The sequence below is a fragment of the Pongo abelii genome, chromosome 4, assembly GCF_028885655.2.
Source record: "Pongo abelii isolate AG06213 chromosome 4, NHGRI_mPonAbe1-v2.0_pri, whole genome shotgun sequence".
Taxonomy (NCBI): Eukaryota; Metazoa; Chordata; class Mammalia; order Primates; family Hominidae; genus Pongo; species Pongo abelii.
This window is the reverse complement of record NC_071989.2, coordinates 128,996,436-129,022,090: the sequence shown is the minus strand read 5'-3', so window position 1 is coordinate 129,022,090 and position 25,655 is coordinate 128,996,436. Positions and strand designations below refer to the sequence as shown.

The window sequence follows — 25,655 nt, the reverse complement described above, 5'->3', positions numbered from 1 at the left end:
TCTGTTTTCTAGCAATGTTCCCTTGTATTAAAATTAATTCTTAATAGTTACTATAACTATAATATTAAAATAGCCCTTCACAAGTCATAGTGAAAAATATATCATGTTTTTCAGAGCTTAGAAAACAGAAAGCACAATTTTATACTACAAAAATACTTGAAATATCAATCTTCCATTAGTTCTGAATTAATATGACAAAAGTTTGCCAAAGAACCAAAAGAAACTTGTTTTCTTGGTAATGAAAACCAAATAAAATAAGCAACTACAAACAATACAAACAACAGATTTATTTAGAAAAATAAACTGAAAATGCTGTTTGGCTATAAAAACTGTTATGTGCCAAATACGAATTACAAATGACTTTTTAATTAAGATAACAAATAGATGTTCAACACAAATGCTTAGTGTGCATTTCACTGTATTTGACTTCTTGGTTGTTAATGATATCAAATGATCTTCATTAAAAACTTTGGATCCCTTTTGGATTCATTTGACCACACTGATGCTTTTTCACTGTTATTCTGTAGCTGTTTTTAAATTTGTTTTAAAATCAAATCCATTTTTTATTAGATAACTGATTTTTTTGGAAAGAAGAAAAATCATTGTCTTGAGAATTCTTACATTTTTCCATTTTGGATTCCTGCAAGAAACTGCTTGCTGTGGTCTCAAAACTCATGGGACCATTTGTGCAAATAACAGCACACATCATTACCCTGAATGGAAGTGACAGTGCAAATATTAGAAGTTCACTGAGAAGTAATCGGTAAGAACTGACTTCCCTCCTCTTCCAACCAATATAGGGTGAAGGATTGAATGTGAAAATTTTTCAAGCAACTGACAACAATGCTATTATCTCAGTATGGCTTTGAGGCTATACACAAGATGGCAAACATTCTCTGTCTGCAAACAGCAACATTTGTCCTAAGACTGTGCATTGCTGCAGTGTTTCTCTGTTCATTCAGTTTTCTTTTTGTCTACATATTTTGAAATGATGTGTAATTCTGGCTACAGGTACCTCATCTCTCTATACTTTAACCTTCCTAAATGATAAATCAGTTTATAATTTACTGGTTTAATTGCTTAATATTAATTTTGTTGGTCTCACATCTGGGAACAGTTTATTTCCATAGTGAAACAAGATGAGTTGGTTTGGTGTTTATGTTTTGTTGGCTTCTTGTTTAGTCCTTTCCATTTATTTATTTTATCTTCATGGTAATTTCTGAGTAAAGAGATTTAAGGCTGTGGCTTTTTTTTTTTTTTTTTTTTACCCCCAAGGCTCTGCTCATGGCTGTCAGATAGAGGAAGATGATTTTATGCAGACTGTATCAGCGATCATTTGTGCTCCAAGGTTGAGGGATTTGCTGCTCTGAGATGGTCAGGCTTCTGGTTACTTTAGAATTAGATCTGTCCTCAAGAAGTCATAAAGATGAATCTGAAGTGAGAAAAACGAATTGACATGCCCCCAAGTAAAGGTAGTCCTTCCAACCTGAAGGAGCTGTCAGAAGGAAAACAAAATACAAATATGATCAGTTTAAACAGTAAGTATGGTTTAACAAAAACACACAAAGATTATTAAAAATGAAGCAATCATTTGGTAATAATAAAAATAATCTTAGATTATTTACATTGTCAAGCATTTTATTTTAAACGTCTAAACATATTTTAAATATTCCATTTAAATTGTATATATTATTTTATAACTTAGTTATCAAAATTTAAGTACAGTAGTATGATTATACCTAAATTAAAAGAGCTTCCCTTATTCCTAACAGTGTTTAGAACTTCAGATAAATTTGTCATTAAGTATAATAAGTTCTCAAAATAGTTAAGAAATGCTTTTCCATTGAGGTAGATCTTTCATTTGAAATAATAACCACAAAGTGTATTTTCACAACACTTTATAATGTAAAAATGATGTAATTTTTATTGCAATCTATATAGTTTAAACTTATTACTAGATTAAAAAAGGAATATTTTTCCTTGATATAGCAGAGAATTAGCCATAGAATTAATCTTCCTTCACTTTAGGAATATCTGCAGTACTTTTAAATAAGTACATTAAAAAAAATTATATCCATATCTCTAATGATTTTTTTTGGAAGACAAAAAGAAATGCCACAATTATCACCCTGACAACCCAACATCAGACATGTTTTAGCACCACTTAATGTGGAGTGTGTCTGTGGTCTTCTATTTAAGTTAGGATGTAATAAAGAATACTGATGCTTACACTAACAATAATAGGTTTAGAATGTTACTATAAACCTAGTATAATGATTAATTGATTTACAAGTTATCAGAAAAGTCAGAGACAGAGGAATGCCTTTAAGTGTATTTTTTTAATCTTAAAGTCCATCTGAGAACCCCCTGTTTTAAACCTTTCATTTGGGGTTAGGCAAACCCCAAAGAGAATGTGGTTTTCTCCCATGTAGACACACGAACATACATACAGGCAGCACAGTAAATAATTTAGTCATTCTGTGACAAAATTACTAGTCAGTATTCTATTAGATTAATAAGTGATAATTTTCATTATGTTACCCAACTACCAAGACAATGTTTTAGTACTAAATGATCTAAATGAACAATCAAAAAGGAAAAAAAATCAGTAACTCTCTCTGCTATCTCCACGATAAAAACCAGAAAAATCACTGAACACAGGTCAATGGGACTCGAGGGCTTACTCTGAGTCATTACTAAAGGTGTTCATGAAAGATAGAGAAGTAGTAAAAAACAATCTTTCATCATGGAGTTGCTTAAGAAGATGCAAGAACTTATCTGTACAGGAAAGTGGAAAAGCCTGCTTGGAACTGGCCTAACTTTATATAATCCCAGCAACATTGCTTGCCTCTATTTGTGCCATTTTTGTATCATCTAGAAATACAAGTCTCTATGTATGTAAAGGAAACCAGCACTCAAGCTGTTATTAAAGAACAAGCAATAGTCCTACAATAATATTTTTGTTTTACTATTAAATAAAAATCTTAAATAGTATGAAAAACACACAAAGCCGACTTTCCACAAATGTGTGGGTACATAATTCATATATTTGAAACAAAGATAATTAAATGTGCCTATTATATTTTTAATGGTTATGTAATATGGGAGTCTTCAGCAGCCTCTGATAAGCTGCTACAGCTTATTAAAATTTCAATCTATTATTTGTTTAAAAATATTGATTCATCACCTACTGTATACTACTCTAGAGTCCATGGATACAAAAAACTTATTTCTTGCTCTCCAAGGAGATTAGTATCTGAAAGTTAAAAACGCAAACATTCATAGTAAAAAATTGGTGCCACAATATATGTAAATATAAAATGTTAAAATGAACATGGCGGTAGTGAGCCTACAAAAGGTGGCATTTGAATTGAAATTTAAAGGATAGGTTGGAATTTTCAAAAATAATAAAATCTTACTGGTTATGAAATAAGGGTATTTCAAGCAGAGGGAGAAGCATGATCAAAGGCATAGAAGCAAGAGAGAGAGTAAGACCTTTAATAGCATAAAATTATAAAGAGAAAATATAAGTTTCTGAAGAGCTTGACAGAGGACAGGGTGTCCTTTTATACTATGTAAAAGTAGATATTTATGCTAATGGCACTGGCAAATGTTGAAGAATTTTGATGAGGAACATGCCTGGAAGAAGTGTGGGAAGTACAATGGAGGAGGAGGAAGTACTTATACTCCATATTTTCAGTAAAGACATGGCGAAGACACTGGCTGAAAGCAATTAACTATGACTACAGTTGCAGATGCTTTCTTAATGGTAAATTGAAGTGAGCAAACTAACCCATTCCTTCTTACTAAATTAAGAGAGCGTTTTATTCAATTACCATCCATTCAAGATAAGAGCAAACATTATTATAGGCGTTTCTTGTTCTACCAAATTTTTAGGTATCTTATGGAAGCGGATATTTGCCTCTCAGCCCTCAGTGGCCATACGTTAAAAGTAGAAAACAAAATCATCTTACCAGTAGAAGTCCATATCTCCTGATTACATTCTAAGATTGGATATTAAAGGAATGTATTTAAATATCACTGAATTTTGAAGATTTGTTACATATATCCAGGCTTCTCACTGGATGGTATGAGATACCACATTTGATCCATTATCTCAGACCCACTAAACAAAGCCTCAAATAGCTTTTCATGTATAATTTTGCCTATTTAATAATTTTATGAACTTTTATTATTGGTTATAAAATACACAAATTTTTAAACCTCCACATTCTTTTTTGCATGTTTACTTCAAATATAGAGACATAATATACCATCACTGTTATACAAGTTAAATAAGTCTACTCCACATTGAAATAATAAAAAATAAATGACCAACAGAAAGATCTTGTACAATCGAAAATGAATTGAAGCATTCTCTATGGAATTGCCTTCTGACCCATTCTTCATATCAACGGGTTAATTGCTCTATTCTGTTTGAAATGACTTTGCTTAAAACCATATAAGATTTACTCACATTTTGGATGGAATAGGTCAAAGTTTTCAAACACTTCAAGGGTCATTTTCTCATTCTTGTAAATGTTTCGAGGCCCAAATGCAATATGCAAAATATGAATGATGCTAGATAATTTTTAGTCTTGAATCATTAAATGTCGTTAATTAATTTATATAAGTAACATTTTAAGTGACTGAGAACATTTCTATGCAGTAAGGGCAGTATGATTTAAAAATGCCAAAGACAGCAAGCAAAGCTAAGGAAATGCTAAAAATAATACAAAAAAATTTTCTAAACAGACATGTCTCATAATTATATATTTATTTGGATTTTGGTAAAATTTTTATAATTTTCTTCTTTATAATCTATATATTTTAATTACACACATTGTTGTATATTATAGTTTTGAAATATATTTTATAAAATATATGTACATAATTTAAAATATTTTAAACTATAGGACAATGTGTCATGTGTCTGTTGCATTATAAGAAGTAGTAACTGTTGAGACCAAAATCATGTTAAAGAAAATCTGTCTTATTTCTCCTGACTGTTAAAAGCAGCCCTCCCAAACCAGATAGTTTATCTATTCTGATATATTCTTATTTTATAGGCAATGCTGTCTAGTAATATGGCTGACAATCTACCAGTATCTGGTTTCCATGAAAATAAAACTTGAAAGTTAACCCAGGGTAATTTTTATTTTTATGGAAAAGAAGAATATGTTTTGCTATCCCTCTATTCACCTTAAACAGAAATATTTGGGAATTTAGATTACCAAACAGACAAGATTTTCTGACTCACTCATAAAACAATAAAATTCAACATAACAGCTATGCATTTAACCCAAGAAACCAAAAAAAAAAAAAAACAAAAACTTTCTTCTACAAACTATGAAATACTAATGAAAATTTAAAAATAAAAACTAGCAAAGCTACAAAAAATGAAAAACTTGATTTTTTAAATTCATCTTTTTTTTTAAAAGAATGACTAAAATATATATATTGCCATGGAAGAATAAAAAGAAAAACATAAAGGAAAAGCAAAGGGGTAACTTTAGAAATCAGGAAAAAAGAGCATTTAAGAGACTTCTAGGCCAAGCACAGTAGCTCACGTCTGTAATCCTAGCACTTTGGGAGTCCGAGGCGGACGGATCACAGGTCAGGAGTTCGAGACCAGCCTGCCCAATATGGTGAAACCCCGCCTCTACTAAAAATACAAAAACTAGCCAGGCATGGTAGCAGGTCTTGTAGTCCCAGCTACTCAGGAGGCTGAGGCAGGAGAATTGCTTGAACCTGGAAGGCAGAGGTTGCAGTGAGCTGAGATTGAGCCACTGCACTCCAGCCTGGGTGACAGAGACTCTATCTCAAAACACACACACACACACACACACAGACTTCTATGTGTACAAGTAAATCAAATAGTTAATCTGATAGAAAAATATAAATTACTAACTTTGCCTTAGGAAACATTTAAACAACCAATACCAACAAAAGAAAATGAAAGGCAGTCAAAGCTTTCCCACTGAAATAAGGTGTCATGATGAGATGAGCTTTCTTGATGCCGGGCATTCTTGTAATTGGTCATGTTCTTTGCTTATGGGCTGTTATAACAGATACTGATTCCTATTTGGGACCTAAGTGTAAGCCAGGATAACTCTCATACCCACGTATGGTCTCCATCTTTCATACTTGTCACTTTGCAGAGTTAGAAAAAGGTTGTAGCCCTAGACACTTGTCAAAACTCTCATGGAAAAAAAATAACCAACACTGCCTTACTGGCAAGCTTTGTTTATGATATTTGTATTATTCTAATGAAGCCATTAGCAAGTGTGGCCTACTGTAGTCATGTGAGATTGTTCAGTTGAGCCTACAACTACTGGATGTTATACACAATGTTATACACAGGGAGAGATTCCTTTTATTTGCACTTATCAAAATGTTACTGGTTTCATCTAATAGCAGAGGGTGGTCAGGCGAGGTGTGGAGTAGCCTGTGTAGCACCTGCAACTAGTTACATAGTTTAAAGATACACCTAACACCTGAGAACCATTAGTATGGTGCCATGGATATTCCTGTCCTGGTCATAATGAGCCCATGGTTTTGTGATTCTGAGAGAAGAGAGAATTTTGAATAAGATGTTCAATGTCATTCTTCTAGGAAGAATTAGCAAAAAATGTAAAACATGCTATAATAGAGAGTTGAGCAAAAGTTTCCCTGAGACCTGGGAAAAAAGTTTCAAAGAGCTTTCATGGATAAAAATTATATTTAATCTAGCTCTTAAGACAGGTATTTCTTCTTTGAGATATGTCTACTCAGATCTCTTGCCCATTTTTAATCAGATTTTTTTGCTATTGAGTTTTTTGAGTTTCTTACATATTCTGGTTATTGAGTTCCCTATAGATTATTGTGAGTTGAATAGTTTGCAAATGTTTTCTCCCGTTCTATAGATTGTCTCTTTGCCAACAGGCATATACAAAATATGCTCAATGTATATAATCATCAGAGAAATGCAAATTAAAACCACAGCGAGATATCATTTCACTCCAGTTAAAAATGGCTTTTATAAAATAGAGAAAATAACAAATGCTAGCAAAGATGTGGATAAAGTAAAGCTCATACACTGTTGGTAGGAATGTAAATTGGTATAGCCATTATGAAAAATAGTACGAAGAATCCTCAAAAAACTAAAAGTAGAATTACCACATGATCCAACAATTCCACTGCTGGGTATATAGATCCAAAAGAAAGAAATTCAGTATATTAAGAGATATCTGTACTCCCATGTTTATTGCAGCACTACTCACAATAGCCAAGATATGAAATAAATATGTGTACATCAACCAATGAATGGATAAGAAAAACTAGAACATAAACAAAATGAAATATTATTCAGCCATAAAGTAGAAAGATATCCTTTGTAATTACATGGATGGAACTTGAAGACATTAGGTCAAGTGAAATAAGCCAGCCACAGGAAGACAAATACGCATGTTCTCATTCATAGGTGGGAGCCTAAAAAATTATCTTATGAAGATGGAAAGTAGAATGATGATTACCAGAGGCTGGTATGGGTAGTGGGAATGGGGGGAAAAAGGGGGGGTTGGTAAATGGGTACAAAAATTCAGTTAGATTGTAAGAATAAGATCTAGTGTTTAGTAGCACAGTAGAGTGACTATAGTTAAACAATAATTTATTGTATATTTCCAAATAACTAGAGTGGGTTTGGAATGTTCACAACAGAAAAACATGATAAATGTTTTAGGTGATAGGTGCGCAGATACCCTAATTTGAGCATAACATATTGTATACTTGTATCAAAATATTTCACATATCCCTTAAATACATACAACTATTATGTACTCATAAAAATTAAAACAATTTAAATTTTTAAAAAGATATATAGGCAGCATATTACCAGTTTGAAAAAAGAAAGTTGAGGGAAGCATTCTAGGTAGACAGAGAAAATGATCTCGATTCAGTTTTTAAAACATGATGCCATTTTACCTATCTAGTACGTTCTAATATTCTGCCCATGTATCGGTTCTAAGTTTTGAGAAGTTTTGGTTATTATATGGATATATATAGAATCAAACACCTATGATTAAATTAGAAAAAGTCATTTATGGGTGCACTTCATTGTAATCTTTAAGTCTGATTAAATAGCTACTTTAGAAAAACCTTTCATTTCATGCTTCGCCAACTATGAATACTGACTAAATCACATTGAAAATGATTATTCTAATGTGAAGAAAATGATATTACTAATTCTATCATTGTGTTCTAAGTTAACACAAATAATTCTTTCTTATGAATTATATATGACATTTTCTAAAATGCAATTGTGATTCTCTGATGGCTGCACCTGTTTTCCTGAGTCTGAGAGCAGTGTGAGCACTGCCTAAAGAATCTGTACATCCACCAGCAAGACATACTGCATGAAATTTGAGTAAGTGCTTCTCATATTGAGGATATTTAGTAAGTGTGCATCTGCCTGACAAGCAACAACTTAGATGACAATTTAAATCTTTTAGATGTTCATTTTCTAAAGTAAGCACCGGATACCCTGAAATAGAATGCACTTCAGAATTGCCCTTCTCATCTGAACTGGTGGGTTCAGACAGTTATATACATTAACATTAGTTCCAAATTACCAGGACCAGCCACAAAATTTGCAGGGCCCAAAGAAAAATAAAATTCAGGGCTCTGTTTGAAAAAGCAGGATATAAAAGCTTTTTCTTTCTCATCCAGTCTCTCTAGATTTACCACTTAATGCCTGTTCCACTGGACACAGGGATGCTTACAGAGTGAACACAGACCTTCACGATCCCTGGAGCCCTGCCTTTTAACTCATGACTACAGTGCTTTGGTCCCCACTGTGATCGAGGGAAGTAGCATATGGGAGGGAAAATAGGTAGCCAGGAACTCATCCAGGGAAATGTGGAACCAACCCCGAGGGGAAGCACTGAGATCCTAGTCACGTGTCACTGTCCCATCGGGCTTCACTTTTAAAACACAAATTCAAAGATAAAACAATTAAAATCATCAAGATGGTGACTGTAGACCTTAATAAAACCCCAAGTGCCATGGGGTGCAGTTTTGAAGGTGGGCTGCGTGTATGGAGGGATTGTGGTTTTGGAGGGGGGTACTTCTGAACACTGAGCACAGGGGCCTGTGCAAATGCACTGGCCACACACTTATGAAGCTGATCCTGCAGGTCTGTCCAAAATAGATGGTTTAATCTGTCCCACTCCAAACTTTTACATTAAAGTCCAAAATAACACCAACCACACACTCAGTTTAGATTGGTATTATGGTTTATTGTGGGTATTTTTTCATTCAAGAGTCACTACAGAAGAACAATGTGCATGAAAGAAAAGTAGTAACATGAACAGTAGTAGAAAGAATGCCTTAAACTATTTATATGACAAATTAATGTTTTTATTAGTAAATTGCAAATACCCACTTGTTAGTTTTTACAATTTTACCTAGAAAAAACAGAATTTGTATCAATTCTTGCAACCTTTTCCCTTTAAAATAAGGACATAATTTCTAAGGTCTATCTAAAATATACAAATACTTGAAAAATGAATTTGGTGGAATTCCCTAAGAAAATAAGCCATAGATATTAATGAAGATATAGAAGCTCTGTTGTCCATGAAACATTGGCATTCACACAAGAAAAAACTGCTTTTATTACTATCTGAAACTGTATCTCTTTTTTCACATATGTATATTGATGGGGTTGAGAACATGCTACTCCAAAATATGGCTCCTTGGCATACTGGGTATTTTAAGCTTAAGAAATTTGAGAAAACCACAAAAGCAGGAAGGTGTCCCTGACCTTCTCCTGATCTTCTCCCTGAAGCAGATCATAAAATCGTTATGTAAGAGATGCCTCCCATACACCAAGGAAAGGAGCACTTACCTCTGAAGACAAAGCATCACAGAGAAGAATCTGAACAGGCTTTGCTCTGTTTCCTCTAGTTTATTACCATTGGATCATATTTTTTATTCACTCGTGCATCTCCAAAAGCATTCCCATTTTCATCAAAACTAGCATAAAAAATACCCAGGTCTACCCATTTCTTCTGGTCGTCTTTTCTGTATAAATGCTTCTGTGTCACGTAAAACTTATATTTTTAAAATTTGTATGTTTTTCTCTTGTTAATCTCTTGTTAATGTTGTTAGTCTTTTGTTTCAGGAGCTGCAGCTATGAATCTAAGAAAGGGGATAGAAAAGAATATTTTCCTCTCTATGATATGCCCATGTAGAATATCATCAGTTTGAAAAAAAAATTGTCAGAAAGCTGAAACTGGATCCCTTCCTTACACCTTATACAAAAATCAATTCAAGATGGATTAAAGACTTAAATGTTAGACCTAAAACCATAAAAACCCTAGAAGAAAATTACCATTCAGGACATAGGCATGGGCAAGGACTTCATGTCTAAAACACCAAAAGCAATGGCAACAAAAGCCAAAATTGACAAATGGGATCTAATTAAACTAAAGAGCTTCTGCACAGCAAAGGAAACTACCATCAGAGTGAACAGGCAACCTACAAAATGGGAGAAAATTTTCGCAACCTACTCATCTGACAAAGGGCTAATATCCAGAATCTACAATGAACTCCAACAAATTTACAAGAAAAAAACAAACAACCCCATCAACAAGTGGGCGAAGGACATGAACAGACACTTCTCAAAAGAAGACATTTATGCAGCCAAAAAACACATGAAAAAATGCTCACCATCACTGGCCATCAGAGAAATGCAAATCAAAACCACCATGAGATACCATCTCACACCAGTTAGAATGGCAATCATTAAAAAGTCAGGAAACAACAGGTGCTGGAGAGGATGTGGAGAAATAGGAACACTTTTACACTGTTGGTGGGACTGTAAACTAGTTCAACCCTTGTGGAAGTCAGTGTGGCGATTCCTCAGGGATCTAGAACTAGAAATTCCATTCGACCCAGCCATCCCATTACTGGGTATATACCCAAAGGACTATAAATCATGCTGCTATAAAGACACATGCACACGTATGTTTATTGCGGCATTATTCACAATAGCAAAGACTTGGAACCAACCCAAATGTCCAACAATGATAGACTGGATTAAGAAAATGTGGCACATATACACCATGGAATACTATGCAGCCATAAAAAATGATGAGTTCACGTCCTTTGTAGGGACATGGATGAAACTGGAAATCATCATTCTCAGTAAACTATCGCAAGAACAAAAAACCAAACACTGCATATTCTCACTCATAGGTGGGAATTGAACAATGAGAACACATGGACACAGGAAGGGGAACATCACACTTTGGGGACTGTTGTGGGGTGGGGGGAGGGGGGAGGGATAGCATTGGGAGATATACCTAATGCTAGATGACAAGTTGGTGGGTGCAGCGCACCAGCATGGCACATGTATACATATGTAACTTACCTGCACATTGCGCACATGTACCATAAAACCTAAAGTATAATAATGATAATAATAATAATAAAAGAAAAAAAAAAAAAGAAAAAAAAATTGTCAATTATTTTGCCAATTAATTTAATTCAGTTGAAATAAATGTTAACATAAAATTTATAATTATGGAAATTAGATAGATAGATACATAGATATTTTTGAGACGGAGTCTCGCTCTGTTGCCAGGCTGGAGGGCAGTGGCGCAATCTCGGCTCACTGCAACTTCCGCCTCCCAAGTTCAAGTGATTCTCCTGCCTCAGCCTCCCGAGTAGCTGGGATTACAGGTGCCCGCCACCACGCCCAACTAATTTTTGTATTTTTAGTAGCGATGGGGTTTCACCGTGTTGGCCAAGATGCACTCGATCTCCTGACCTTGTGATCCCCCCGCCTCAGCCTCCCAGAGCGCTGGGATTACAGGCTTGAGCCCGCCTGGCTGGAAATTATATTTTATGAAGGATGTCATTAAGGTTACTACGACGTAACTTTTTAAGATACTAATAATATCCTTATATAATTATTCGATATGTGTATTGTAAAAAAACGTTGAAAAGCTTATCTTAGAAGCCTAGCTCAGACTTAATTTGGGATATTTTGTCAACCTTTTGAAAAAATTGTAATATTATTATATACATTTTAGAATTAAATATCAAAGTCAAATTCTAGCACAGAAAAGGAGTAAATGATGTAAAACAAAAATGTTTTTCCATCTCTTAGATCGAAGTTGAAAATATTATCATAAAAAATGTTTTCTAGAAATCCCTTTCTGCTGCCTGTTATGGGCACAAATAAACAATTAAATTAGTTAAGACCACCACCAGCTTCTTATAATTAAGTGTAAATTCCAATCATTTACACAGTACTCCTTCTACGGGAATTAAGCAATATTAACTTATTTATTTACATTATGTGCAATTCTATAGTACTTCCTTAGTTATAAGCTAACATTGAACTTTTTATATAAATTGGTTAATTAGCAAATGCTGATGAACTCTAAATACAGTGCCTGGTAGGATGTGATGTTTTTGGAGTCTGGGGCTCATAATTAAGTTCCATCCCATGGTAGGTCTAAGAATCTGTACAAGATAGTTTTTGAGACTCAGTTTTCCTTTCTGTAAACAACAACAACAAAAAGGATAGACATTAATATCTACCTCCCAAGGTTGATGACAAAAGTAAATGAGAGCATTAGGTACAAATGAATTTGCAATGTTCATTTATTTCCCCTTTATAAACAGACATAAACAGTCAACAGATATAAATTTTTGTAGATCACTCCACAGGAATGCTGAACAAGCTACCCAAGAGCTTGATTCTTGAAAAGGACCCAAGGCTACTTGGCACACCTCGATAGGAGAGCTGTCATACACCCTGAGTCCAATCTCTGACAACTGAAGGAGGTCGCAGTAGCAGATATGCCAAGAAATGAAACTAAAATCAAAGTAACTCTCTTGCTTTTTCCTTTGCTGTTATTAAGAATATCAGCATGTGCCATTTTTGCAAAGAGTTGTAAATACCCTCTAATATTTAATTATTTTAGGGTAATACAATACAAAGCATAAAAAGTACTAAAGTATAAATGCTAAAAGACCCAATTTAGAAAGTCACCAGAATACTGTGTCATTTTCCACAAACACAGAAAAGCACACGAAATGCGAACAATTACTGCATCATCTGAGGAAGTAGGGGATTCAGCTATATAAAACAAGGATGTTTTCTCTAGCTCCCCTTGATCCTCACTAATGGTGTTCAGAGGATAGCTTGTTGTGTTTTGTTTTGTTTCATTTTCTGAAAAAGCTCTGCTTTCAGAATGTTTCCATCAACATACACTAAGCAGGGATTTTATTCATGATAATGATTGTGAACTGTTTTCTCTAAAGCCAAAAATGTTTTTGAAAATTCCTTCATCCTAAATCCCTGTTTTCCTGCTCCTCCTTTTAATTTCCTTTTTATTCACTGATGTGCTGCTTACAGAAACTGTTGCAGCCAGATTGGAGAGCGCTGTGAAATCAATGGCCGTGATATTTATCCCTCCTTCTGGCAAAACTTCTTTGTGTAACTGCATTAAACTCTGTAGAATCTAATGTTAACATGTGCATATTTTACTGAGTTCCATTGGAAATGAGGCATGCTGGAAGAATGACATTATTTTTTCATGGTGGAATGAGAGTACCTTCAATCAGAATAGAATCAAAATGCTAACATTCCTCCTTGTTTAAACATTTTTGTCAAACCATTTCATTTCCATTTTTAATTTATTACTTGAAACAAGTGATAACAATACTTCCCTCTCTAATATCCACTGATGCTTTTCAGCCATAAAATGCGTTAGACAAGCAATCAAATGCTGCTTTCATCTTTATAAAATCCCACTTCTTTTTTCCTCTGGCTTTCAAATAAATGACAAAATGCCTTCCATGAATCAGCAAGTTGGATTTTGTGGGTTGCAACTTTATGAACTTAATCAGGTTAACTTGTCTCCCCTACCAAAATACAAGCAGGGTTAGAAGTCAAAAACAGTTTGGTCACCCATGACTAATCTGCTGAATACAATCACGTTAAATTCTGGAAAAGGAATCTGGGATTTTCCTCTATTATTAAGGTCACTGAAGCTACTGGACTTGGGAAAACATCTAGTTGTCTATTCAAGAGGGCGTCTCTATTCTCCACTTCCTTTTTTAAAACATTGTACTCAAAAGACATTAGAAATAAAGCAAAATAAAATATATTCAACTTAAGTTTTATTTTTCTTCTAAAATGTTTTTAGGAAAATATGAATAAAGTAAAATTAAGGATAGGAAAAATGTCTTGCTCCAACTACAATAGAATGGTGTTTCTTGAAAGCTCTTGAAAGTGCAACATTAATAAAATCTCTCAAAATGGTTCTGTTTTACTTGAGCAGAATAAGATATCCTACAAGTTTAATTGGCAGATATCTAGGATATTTTTTACTTAACCAGAGAATGGGTCGATTCCTTACCACCTGTCTTTTTTTTTTTTTTTTTAACACCTATTATTCTTGTAAATTAGACAAATAACTGAATGATCAGCAGTCTTTATTGCCATTAAACTTGTAATTAATTTTAGGTTTTAGGCATTTTAACATTGCCAGGATATTTCCCAAATAGTATCTAATAACATAGTGTTTTATCTCCAAAAGAAGTAAACTACACTATCGAAGTGCCACTGTCATACTATGTTCAGAATTAAATATAATAACTTCCATAATGGTGAAACCAAAAGTAGTTTCAGTGTTTGGCTCTCAATGTATTTTTGGTTCAGATAGAGTCTAATAAAGTCAACTTAATATTTCCTCTTTTACTTCCATGAACAATATGCAAATAAATAGCACCTATGATTTCCACATTTTTAATTTTGCATTATCAATCAGCACTGACTTTAATAGATTCCCAGAATTCAGTGTGCTTCTGCATATATTGGATTCAGAGGACAATCAACTTAAGACACTGTGGTATGTATAATGAAATAAATCAGAAGGCCTATTTTTAGTCCTGGCTTTTTCACTTCCTATGTATATCACTAGTCTAGATATTGAAATTTTATGGTTCTCAGATTCTCATCTGACAAATGTAGATTTGGATAATAAAACCTAGAGAAATGCTTCATAATAAACCATAAAGGACAAAACTAATGAGAATAGGGAAAAGTGAGCAAAAAGGAAGGAGCAGGTAGGGAACTTATTCACGTGAAATTCAAGTCTTGTCTGATAGCTCAAAATTGCTAAAAAAAATACCAAATTTGAGGCCAAAAATAATTATGTTTTAAGTATGAAATAAAATATACAAAATAAAACACAACAGCAATTTTAAATTTGTATTACTTTTAGAAAAAGTTAAATAAGCGTATTTAACCTCTTATTGATAAATGTTAACAAGCACAGTGTCCAACATATAGCTGGCACTCAATAAGTAGGTTGAATAAGTATATTGAACAATAAAACTCATCTGGTTATTTTCATTGCCTTAAAGTTATTAAACTTGATGATATGTTAAAAATTATTCACATCAAGTCTGCAAAAATGTCTCTTTGCCCTGGTGTTAACCTCTACTAATTCCTATTTACATGAGAACCAAGAGCTTGGGAACCAAGCTGTGGTAATAGAAGTTGTTGTTTTAATTTACACCAAATTTTCTCCGGCCTTCAAGGATTTCTGAATTTAATTCAGATCACATAATATCTTAAACAAAATTTTGGATAGTGTTGCTTTATTTATACAATTTAAGCCTGTAAACCCCTACATTCTGCAACCCCTATTACTGCATAAACCTTTAATCAACAATAATAAGAATTACGTTCAGAATAAAAACAGCAATACTTTTTAGAACATTGATACATATGTATTTTACAATTCATTATTAATTTTGATCCTCTTCTGCAAATTTTGATATGAGACTTTAACAAAGATTGCAATGAAGTACAAATACAAATATAATCTATGATAAATTTAGACAATATCTGTTATCTCTATGTTTTGAAATAAATGATTTTAAATCTCAAATTCTTTCATTTAGGTGGTATCGTATTCTATACATGAAACAGGAAATCATGTGAATTCCTCAAACTATTTTGGAACCTTATTTATCTATGCTCTTAATAACAGTCATTTAGAAAACTAAAATCCAAGCTCTAATGTTTAGAGCTCATATTGAACTTTTCATTTCACTCCTTCCATGAATTCATGGATTTTCTATTACTTAGTATTAAGCAAAGTCTAGAATTTCCATAGAGTTTTCTCTAATCCAGTTACAGAAATATTTATTGAAAATGTACATTTGTGGACTGAACTGCCCAAAGTGCTTGAAAACCAAAGATGAAAAGATGTTAAAGTACCAAATGATTTTTGAGCAGAAATATAAGAATGATGAACTCCGCTCTGGGGAATTGGAAAAGACTTTGAAGCCCAGCTTCCTTATGAAGGATGAATAGAATTTCAACAAAGGAGGGTAAATTACTGAGGCAAAGCAGGAACAGAGCAAAACGTACATATCCAATGATGACGAGAAATCAACGTAGTTAGCCCCCAGACTCCAGTGGGGGCAGCAACAGTGGGAGACAAGCCCCCAGAGGGAGCTTAGACCTGCATTGATAAGATCCTGATTGCCCTGCTGTAGTTAGGATGTTACCACGTAGACAGTAGGAAGACAGATCTTTTAGTGTTTTTATCTGGGAAGTAAGCTGGTTAGATTTATAGTTTAGGCCAGGCATGGTGGCTCACACCTGTAATCTCAGCACTTTGGGAGACCAAGGTGGGTGGATCACCTAAGGTCAAGAGTTCGAGACCAGCCTGGACAACATGGTGAAACCCCGTCTCTACTAAAAATACAAAAAAAAATTAGGCGTAGTGGCAGGTGCCTGTAATCCCAGCTACTCGGGAGGCTGAGGCTGGAGAATCGCTTGAACCTGAGAGGTGGAGGTTGCCATGAGCCAAGAACGTGCCATTGCACTCCAGCCTGGGCAACAAGAGTGAAACTCCATCTAAAAAAAAAAAAAAAAAAAAAGGAAAAGATGTATAGTTTAGAAAAATGTCTATCCAGTGGTGTGAAGAATGAAATGGAAATGAACAGAATCAGGAATAGCAGGTTAGGAAACTATTAATGCTATATTTCAACTAAAAGAAAATGAGATATTGAACTGAGAAAATGGCAGCAGGGGTAGAGACGAGGGGGTGGATTTGATTATTATTTAGGGTGTAGGATGGACAACACATGAAAAATAATTGAAGTTGAAAATGAGGAGGTGAGGAAGATTTCCTATTGTTTCTGTTCTAGTGACTTGGACTGATAGTAATGCCATTTCCTAAGATAGGAGAAGACGACAAAGAGAAGATTATGGAAAAATACCTACTTAACTGTATAGTATATACTATTATGCAAAATAATCAATGTGTATCACAAAAATAATATGTAATATATCAAGTGTAAATTTTCAACATGTTGATTAAAAGTGGAAAGTCTAACTTCTTACATCACAAGTTGTCCAAAAGGAACTGTATTTGTTGATATTGTTTCCATTAATAAAAAGGATTCAGTTGGGAATCTTTAAACTTTATTTTAGTAAGTGTCATGCCTTTAATGAGTAAGGTTAGAGTATGTGTGGAAAAACAATGCCTGAAAGAGAAGCTTGCTGCATGGAAGGAAGATAATGTGTGATTGATACAGTAAAACTCTTTGAGGTTGTAAATAAATCCAATGGCTGGTTTTTGAAGTCATAAATACCTTAAGAGAATCAGATGAAAGCTATAGACCTGATCTCTTATAAATATTCAGATTTATATATACATAATATTTTGCTTATGATTGTAAGATGGCTATTTATGGACTCCCTTGCATTGCAGGGACCTTAGCTTAGTTAAGACCCTTTGGTTTAGAGTTTAGAGTTGGACAAGTTTAGTTGTAGAAAAGTATTATTTTAAAAATCACGTATAGATTTAGCGGTATCTTTTTAGTACTAATAGGGAATTTCTCCCTTCCAAGTAAATTCCTAAAGATCAGGGTTTTACAACTCAGCAGGATTGACAGTTGGGCTAAATAATCTTTTATTGGGGTTGAGAAGCAGAGACTTGTCTGTGAACTGTAGAATGATCAGTAGCATTGGGTGGCTCCTATGCACTTTGCTGGAGAGGATGTGGAGAAATAGGAACACTTTTACACTGTTGGTGGGACTGTAAACTAGTTCAACCCTTGTGGAAGTCAGTGTGGCGATTCCTCAGGGATCTAGAACTAGAAATTCCATTCGACCCAGCCATCCCATTACTGGGTATATACCCAAAGGACTATAAATCATGCTGCTATAAAGACACATGCACACGTATGTTTATTGTCAAATTTCTCCTAGAAGTTAAAATTGCCCCCGTTTGAGAAGTCTTACTACAGAGAATAATATTTATACATATAAAACTCCAACATAAGAAATCAAGTTAGGTATTCTTTTTCTGAAGAAAAAAATTCATGAGAAAATTTTCTAGAATAGAACTACAAAGTAAGTAAGCAGATAAAGCCATAGTTGAGCTTTCCTGTTTTGGGGGGACAACACAATCTTTTCTCCTGCGTCCCTATTCTGTTATATAAGTGAAACTTATCCCTTCTCCATAGGTAGCTAAGAATCATACAATTAAATCATGAAACCATAGCAGCTGCTTTTTATCTCCTTGCTTTCCTCTTGTTTAGAAAAAGTAATCTCCTCTTTAAGAAATTAAATACTCAACCTTAAGAAATTGAGAAACTGATATTTTCATAGCAACAGGAAATCTATCAACTCAAAAATAAAATATTATAAAAGCTAGTTAGTAATTAAATATACTATCATTTGCGTGTGACTTTATAAACACATTAACTTTATCAAGTTTTGTAACGGGTAATCTGCAAGCTATGGAATATCAAGTACAAAAATATGTTAATACCCACACATAGAGATGCTTATTAATATTCAATATAAAGGCTGTTTACATCTTTTTGCTATTTCTGCCTTGCTCCACAAAACAATGCATTTAGTCTGCCTTTATCATAATTTATATTTCTTTGCAGTTCGTATTTTTCAGTAAACTAGACAACTGTGTTTGTTCCCTGTACTCATTTACTTGTCTCCTGATAATATCCCCCATCTTTATTCTAGTGGACATTCCCTCTCCAACTCTTAGCTCACATGGTTCTGATGGTCTGACAGAGAGATAGCCATTTTTCCTTCAAAAAAAAAATTAGAACACCTAATTTTTAGTTAAGTAGTTGACCATGTAGAATAAATTCTAACTTGAAGTTAGGTGTGGCTGTGTGACAAAGTCAGAAAAGGAAAGAAATGAAAGTAATTGAGTGGCAGCTTCTGGAAACCTTTTGAAAAGCAAGCTAGACCCATACCTGTGGCCAACAATTTTCTTCCATTCCTCTGACTACAGACTAGAACGTTGATTTGATAGCTGTAGCTCTGGCTGCCATTTTAAACAATGAGTATGAACTTACTATGTCAGGAATGGCCAAGAGGAACATTCAAAACAAACTCAGTCCTTATGGACTTTGCAGACCGGAGCTGCCATATAAGCCCTCATCTGCCTCAAGACTTCTTTGTAAGAAATACACTTGTACCTTATTGTTTTCAAGTCACTGTGACTTGGGGACTCTTATTCACATGGGAACCTAATCTTAACCAATACTAATAAAAATTTTAACTGACACTGGGTAAGAATCTTTACGGATACTAGTAAGAATCCATTCTCTAGTCAGGTTGGAGCCTGTGATCTAAGTCAAAGCCACACACACATTATATTCCTTTGTTTCAGAAGTAGACACTTGCTATAGCAATATCTATATAATACAGCATACTTACAGCTACCTCAAGACTATTGTTCTTCCAGAAAACTTTGGGTGAAAGAGGTACAAAGATGATGCGAATCAAAAGTCCAAAATATCTAGTATATTTTGGCTTAAATGTAAAAATTCATATGAGCTTCAGATAAAGTAAAATCTTCATGTGAAAACTGTATATGGTTTGAAAGGATGGCACTGAACAGCCTCAGGGTTATGCTATTAAAACAAATATTTAGAGAGCCATGGAAGTTATTTTGTGAGCATCGAAGACTGTAAACAAGATAGTCTGATGTGAACTTAACAAATTCTGGAATTTGTAGAAAACCATGGTATCTGGTGCCTAATTGCATCACACATTTTGTGACAAAGCATTATCCATCAAGCTAAATCATCTTATATCCATTCCAGTCAGCCCTTCTAGGTGGTTCACCAGTCTGTGAGAAAGAGTATAAAGAAGTTAGTAGCTTTTAAAATATGGCAGAAAATTTTAAAGTACTAATAATGCTAGGAAATATTGAGTTCATTAATAATACATAGGCTTTACCTTAACAGTATATCTCAAGTAATTATTACTAATGGCCACAATCACATTCAACCATTATTGAATTATGCATTCTATATGTCAGGTACTATTGTATATATTCCAGATACAGTAGTAAACAAAAGAGATTAAAGATTACAGATGAGATTACATGGTAAAGTAAGCTAAATCAAAATTTAGGAGGGTTTTGGAGTTCGAGTGAGGAGTAGAAGAGGCAGAAAAATGCTTCTCAGATGAGAAGAAACATCTTAGCATTTTGGAACAGTTAAAAAGGAAGAAAACACAGTGCTTGCAATACTTCATGTTTTGAGTTTTGCATATTGCTTCAATTTTAAAAGATTTACTTGTCAAATCTCAGTGATAGGACATGGCAGGTACATGGTATTCCTATGCTTGTTTTTTAATGTTAACGTATTCTTTAATCCTTGAATTAATACATGATTATTTAAAATCCTTGGAAAATAGGAACAGCTTAAAGAAAGGATATAATATCAATCTAACACTCAGAGGCATCCACCATTATAGCTTTCTTATCTTTTATTCCAGTTTTTAAACATTTTTTCTTATTTGATCTAATTTTCAATGCATATTTTTATAACATGAAAATCACTGGAATATAATTATTTAATGGCTACAGAATATTTCACATAAAATATAAAGTTGTGTTTCTAGTCATTTTTAAAATTAAAGTATATATTTTCATAATATAAAATATACTAACAAATATCTTGGACATAGGATTTCAGCATTTAAGCAGTGCTGAGTTGGTACGGTTCACTGTTAATCCCCTTCAGACTCAAGCACTCTGAGTTGAGAGCTGGTGATTGCTGCTTCCCCTCCCGCATTCACCACTCTTGACATCCAGCCATCTCCTTTGCATAAAAGTTCAGTTATGAATAATAAAAATGACTTTATTATGGTTTCTCCCTTAGTGTCATATTCCTGACAAGTTTTGAGATTGAATTAGGTTTCCATAGACATGTCTCTCAATTGTAGAGTGGCCTGTCCTAAAGCTCAAACCTCTTCACTCTACTAAAGGGATGATGATGTAAACCGCCAGAATTGAGACATTTGCTTTTGTGTATAGTATGCTGCATTATCTCTTAGGCTATTCTCTGGCTCATACCTGGTCATGGTCAGAACTACTGCAATGTGTTTGGGTTGTTGCTAATGCATGTTGCATCATTTTGAGTATTTGTGCTCATTTTTAAGTAGAAAAATAGCTTTAAAACTTCCTTCTTTTAGCAGTCCATAACCAGAAAGCACATTTTTTGCCTATAATCTTTAAAATGTTTAATATATATTTAAAGTATACCTAAAGATGGTTTATGTATTATCAGAAATGATTTCTGTCCATTGGTTTATTCTTTACTTAGTCAACAAAAATATATCTAACTTACTTAATTTGAACCATGAACTATACAAGGTACCAGAAATGAATAAATGAATGTTATATTATCTTATAATTAAAGAACTCCCAAATCCAATAATAAAGATAGACATTCAAATAAATAGAAAAGATGCAAGGTGTGTGTGTGTGAGAGAGAGAGAGAGACGAGAGAGAGAGAGAGTGTTCCAATGAGTCAAATACTCACAGAGGTATGGGGATTCAGAAAAGCTAGTAAATGAGTTGTATATCCTTGCAAAAAGAAGATGATATCTGAATTTTGTTATAAAGTATTTGTAAGAATTTACAAAGCAGAGGCAAGTAGGGAGAGCTAGTCAGTGAAAACGGTGTGTGCGATAAAAGTTATGAAAATTGGGTTATTTGTCTACTTGAGTTGTAGGTGCTCCCTATATTTTTTGTAAATCAACCCTTTATCAGATACATGATTTGCAACTATTTTCTCTCAGTCTTTAGATTGTCTTTTCATTCTGTTGATTATTCCTTTTGTTTTGCAGAACATTTTTAGTGTGATACAGTCTCACTTGGCTATTTGTTTTTGTTGCCTCCTTTTGGTATCTTAGTAATAAATCATTGCCAAGATCGATGTCAAAAAGCTTTTCCCATTATGTTTTTGTCTGGTAGTTTTGTAGTTTCAGACCTTATGTTTATGTCTTCAATCTATTTAAAGTTGATTTTTCTGTATGATGTAAGACAAGGGTCCAGTTGCCTTCTTCAACATGTGGATACCCAGTTTTCCCAACGCCATTTGTGGAAGAGACTAATATCCCCATCATGGATTCAACTGATCGTGTATGAATGGATTTATTTATGGGCTGTCTATTCTGCTCTATTGGCTTATGTGTTTGTCTTTATGTCAGTGCTATAGAGTTTTAATTACCGGGGCCTCATAATACATTTTGAAATCAGGAAGTGGGATGACTCCAGCTTTGTTCTTCTCTATCAAGATTGTGTAGGCTATTTTGGGTCTTTTCTGGTTTCATATGAATTTTTGGATTTTCTTTACTTTATAAAAATGTAACTCGACAATTAACAATAACCCAATTTAAAAATGGGCAAAGAACTTGAAGAGACATTTTTTTCAAAGAAGGCATACAAGTGACCAACAGCTGTAAGAAAAGACGCTCAACCTCATTATCAAAGAAATGAAAGTCAAAAGTACAACGAAATATCACCTCACACTTGTTATGTTGGCTTTTATTAAAAAATCAAAAGAAAACAAGTGTCATTGAGGATATGACAAAATTAGAACCTTTTACACTGTTGGCAGGAATGTAAATTGGTACAGTCATTAGAGAAAAGAGTATGAAGTCTCCTCAAAAAGTTAAAAACAGGACTACCATCTAATCCAGCAATTCCACTTCTGGGCATATATCCAAATGAATTGAAATCAGTAAGTCAAAAAAAAATCTGCATTCCAATGTTCATAGCAGCTTTAGTCGCAATAACCAAGAAGTAGAAACAGCTCAACATCTATCGACAGATTAATGGATAAAGAAAATATGGTACATACACAGAATGAAATATTACTTGACCTTTAAAAAAAGGTCTGCAATAGAAACAACAGGGAATGGAAAATGAGAAGTTGTTCAATAGAGTATAAAGTATCAGTTGTGCTACATAAATAAGTGCTAGAGATCTGATGTACAATATAGTGCCACAGTTAACAATATGATATTATGCACTTCAAAATGTATTAAGAGGGTAGATCTCATGTGTCCTTACCACAAAAAGAGGGAGGGGGAGACACAAGAAAACTTTGGCATGTGTTGTGTATGTCTCTTGCCATTACTGGTGATGGTATCATAGTGTTTGCATATGTCCACATTTACCAAATTATATCCATTAAATATATGCAGTTTTTGTGTATCAAATACCTTAACAAAACTATTAAAAATCAACTGTGTAGAAGTGTTCTTCTGAGGACTAAAGAAATTTAAACGTTCGACTTTGTCTGATATTAAATAGGTGTTATGAACCTCAAAAAAAAAATAAAGGCATGAAGACATGAGGTATCTTAATTTGAGGACACTGAGAAGTATTTTATTATTTTGTAGATCAGGTACATGTTGGAGGATGGGAGGCTGAGTTTGCATATATAAATTTTGGTAAGACTGTCAAAGCCTTTGGGTTTTACTCTTAGAGTAATGATCAAGAGATAATGAATGAAATCATTTTAATTAATTTTTTAACTAGCTTCACAGCAATACAAAAATAAGTATATCCACTGAAGACCACAGTTGTAGGCAATGTCTGAGCAGGGAAAGGAATCAGTCAAACCTATTCTCAGATTATTTTCTTGCTCTTACTCTTAAATTAAATTTGCCAGATATGTGCTCCTTTCAAATATTTTTTGACTTTAAATCAAAGTCCTAAAAAATGTAAGCTGCAGCAACTCTGACTGCAACCACTTTTTTTCAATATAATTCTGCAAACCTTTGTTTTTCCCTTTGTAATTTCCTTCTTATAAAACCTCAGGTGAATATGATGAGTAAAGTGTATTATTCTCCCCATACTTATTGAGTATTAATTCAGGATTCGGAGTTCCTGAAGGTAGGTATTCACACCAGCTTCTATAATCAATTAGAGACAAAGTCAGAAGGTCAATAAATTCTCTCTCTCTATTTTTTTACCTAATAACTGATAATTTTCAAGGAGTGAAGGTAAAAAATCATTGCTTAAAATACTATAGAGACATCTCAAAATAAGGAAAATATGAAGGATTAAAATGAATAATAATTTATATTAAGAAAATAATAAATTACAATAGCTAGCACTGTTTCTTTAAAAAATATTCTAGAATTATATTGTGTGGTGCATTTTATAAAGACCTATCTATAATCACTGAAAACAAGAATAAGTTAAGATTAAGATTTGTTTTTGAAAATTAAACTATATATTGAGGTTGAGTGGAAACTACATATTGTATTATTTCATTTATGTGATATGACCAAATGAGGCAAATTGCTAAAGATCAAAAGTAAATTACTGGTTGATTTGGGCTGGGAGTAGGTGGATGAAAATTAACTTTCAATGAGGTTTCTTTCTGGGGTGATAAAACTATTTTAAAATTAGATTGTGGTGATGGTTGCATAATTCTGTAAATATACTGAGAAACACTGTACCCTTTTAAGTGGTGACTTTTATGATATGTCAATTATATCACAATAAAATTGTTTTTATAAAAGTGGAGTAGCAAGAGCTCAGTCACTCTAAGTTGTGAATTTTTTTAATGCAAAAGTTGTATTTGGAAGGAGTATTGGAATTGGGATAAGATACAGTGAGAGCCTTGTTTCAGTGAAGTCTTATATTCAAGATTGCCATATCTGCTATAGCTTTTTCATTTGCTTTTCTTTAAATAGTGCCTTAATAGGCAATTTCTTCCTGTGACATCATGTTTGTCAGACTGTTTTCAACTTCCCTTTGTGATTTGGCTGTTGTGAAATAGTACTTCCAAACTTTATGCAATCAAAGTAATTTCTGTACTCTCAGGGAGGTGAGATTGCTGAATTTAGGACTCAGATGACAACTGGAGTGAAGGAGCACAGCTAACGCTGCATTTGTAACCCTTTACTTATGTCTTTCCTGACATCACTTTGCCCCAGTCATGGTATTTGCTCATATTGGTGATTGTAAAGAGCCATGCTTGAAGGGATTGTGAAATATAGTATTTTAAGGGATTGTGAAATATAGTATTTTATTGGAGAGTATAATTAGCATAGAACTTTGTGAAAGTTTGCCTTTGACTTGGGCATGACAAAACATATTGCCTACTTCTTTGGTGCCCTGTGGCATCACCAAGTCAACCAATGTCCTAAAATCCTGCAATCTGGACTGAGATGTTGTGTCTTTGTAATAACAAGACATTATTAACAGCTCTTAAAGATGAGAGCAGCCTAACACAAATGTGAATGTTAACTTTTAACCCTTTGAAATTATTTGCTGTTAATTCTTGCT

At 33.7% G+C, this 25,655-nt stretch overlaps 1 protein-coding gene across 2 annotated transcripts in view; it reads right to left on the bottom strand.

The window, feature by feature from the left end:
* Positions 1-267: 267 nt before the first annotated feature.
* Positions 268-25,655, bottom strand: part of PRR16 (proline rich 16) — a 328,607-nt gene continuing 303,219 nt past the window's right edge. For both annotated transcript variants that reach the window (XR_008525465.2, XR_008525464.2), the window contains one exon: positions 268-1,495. The gene's annotated coding sequence lies outside the window, so the exon portion shown is untranslated. The remainder of the gene's footprint in view (positions 1,496-25,655) is intronic.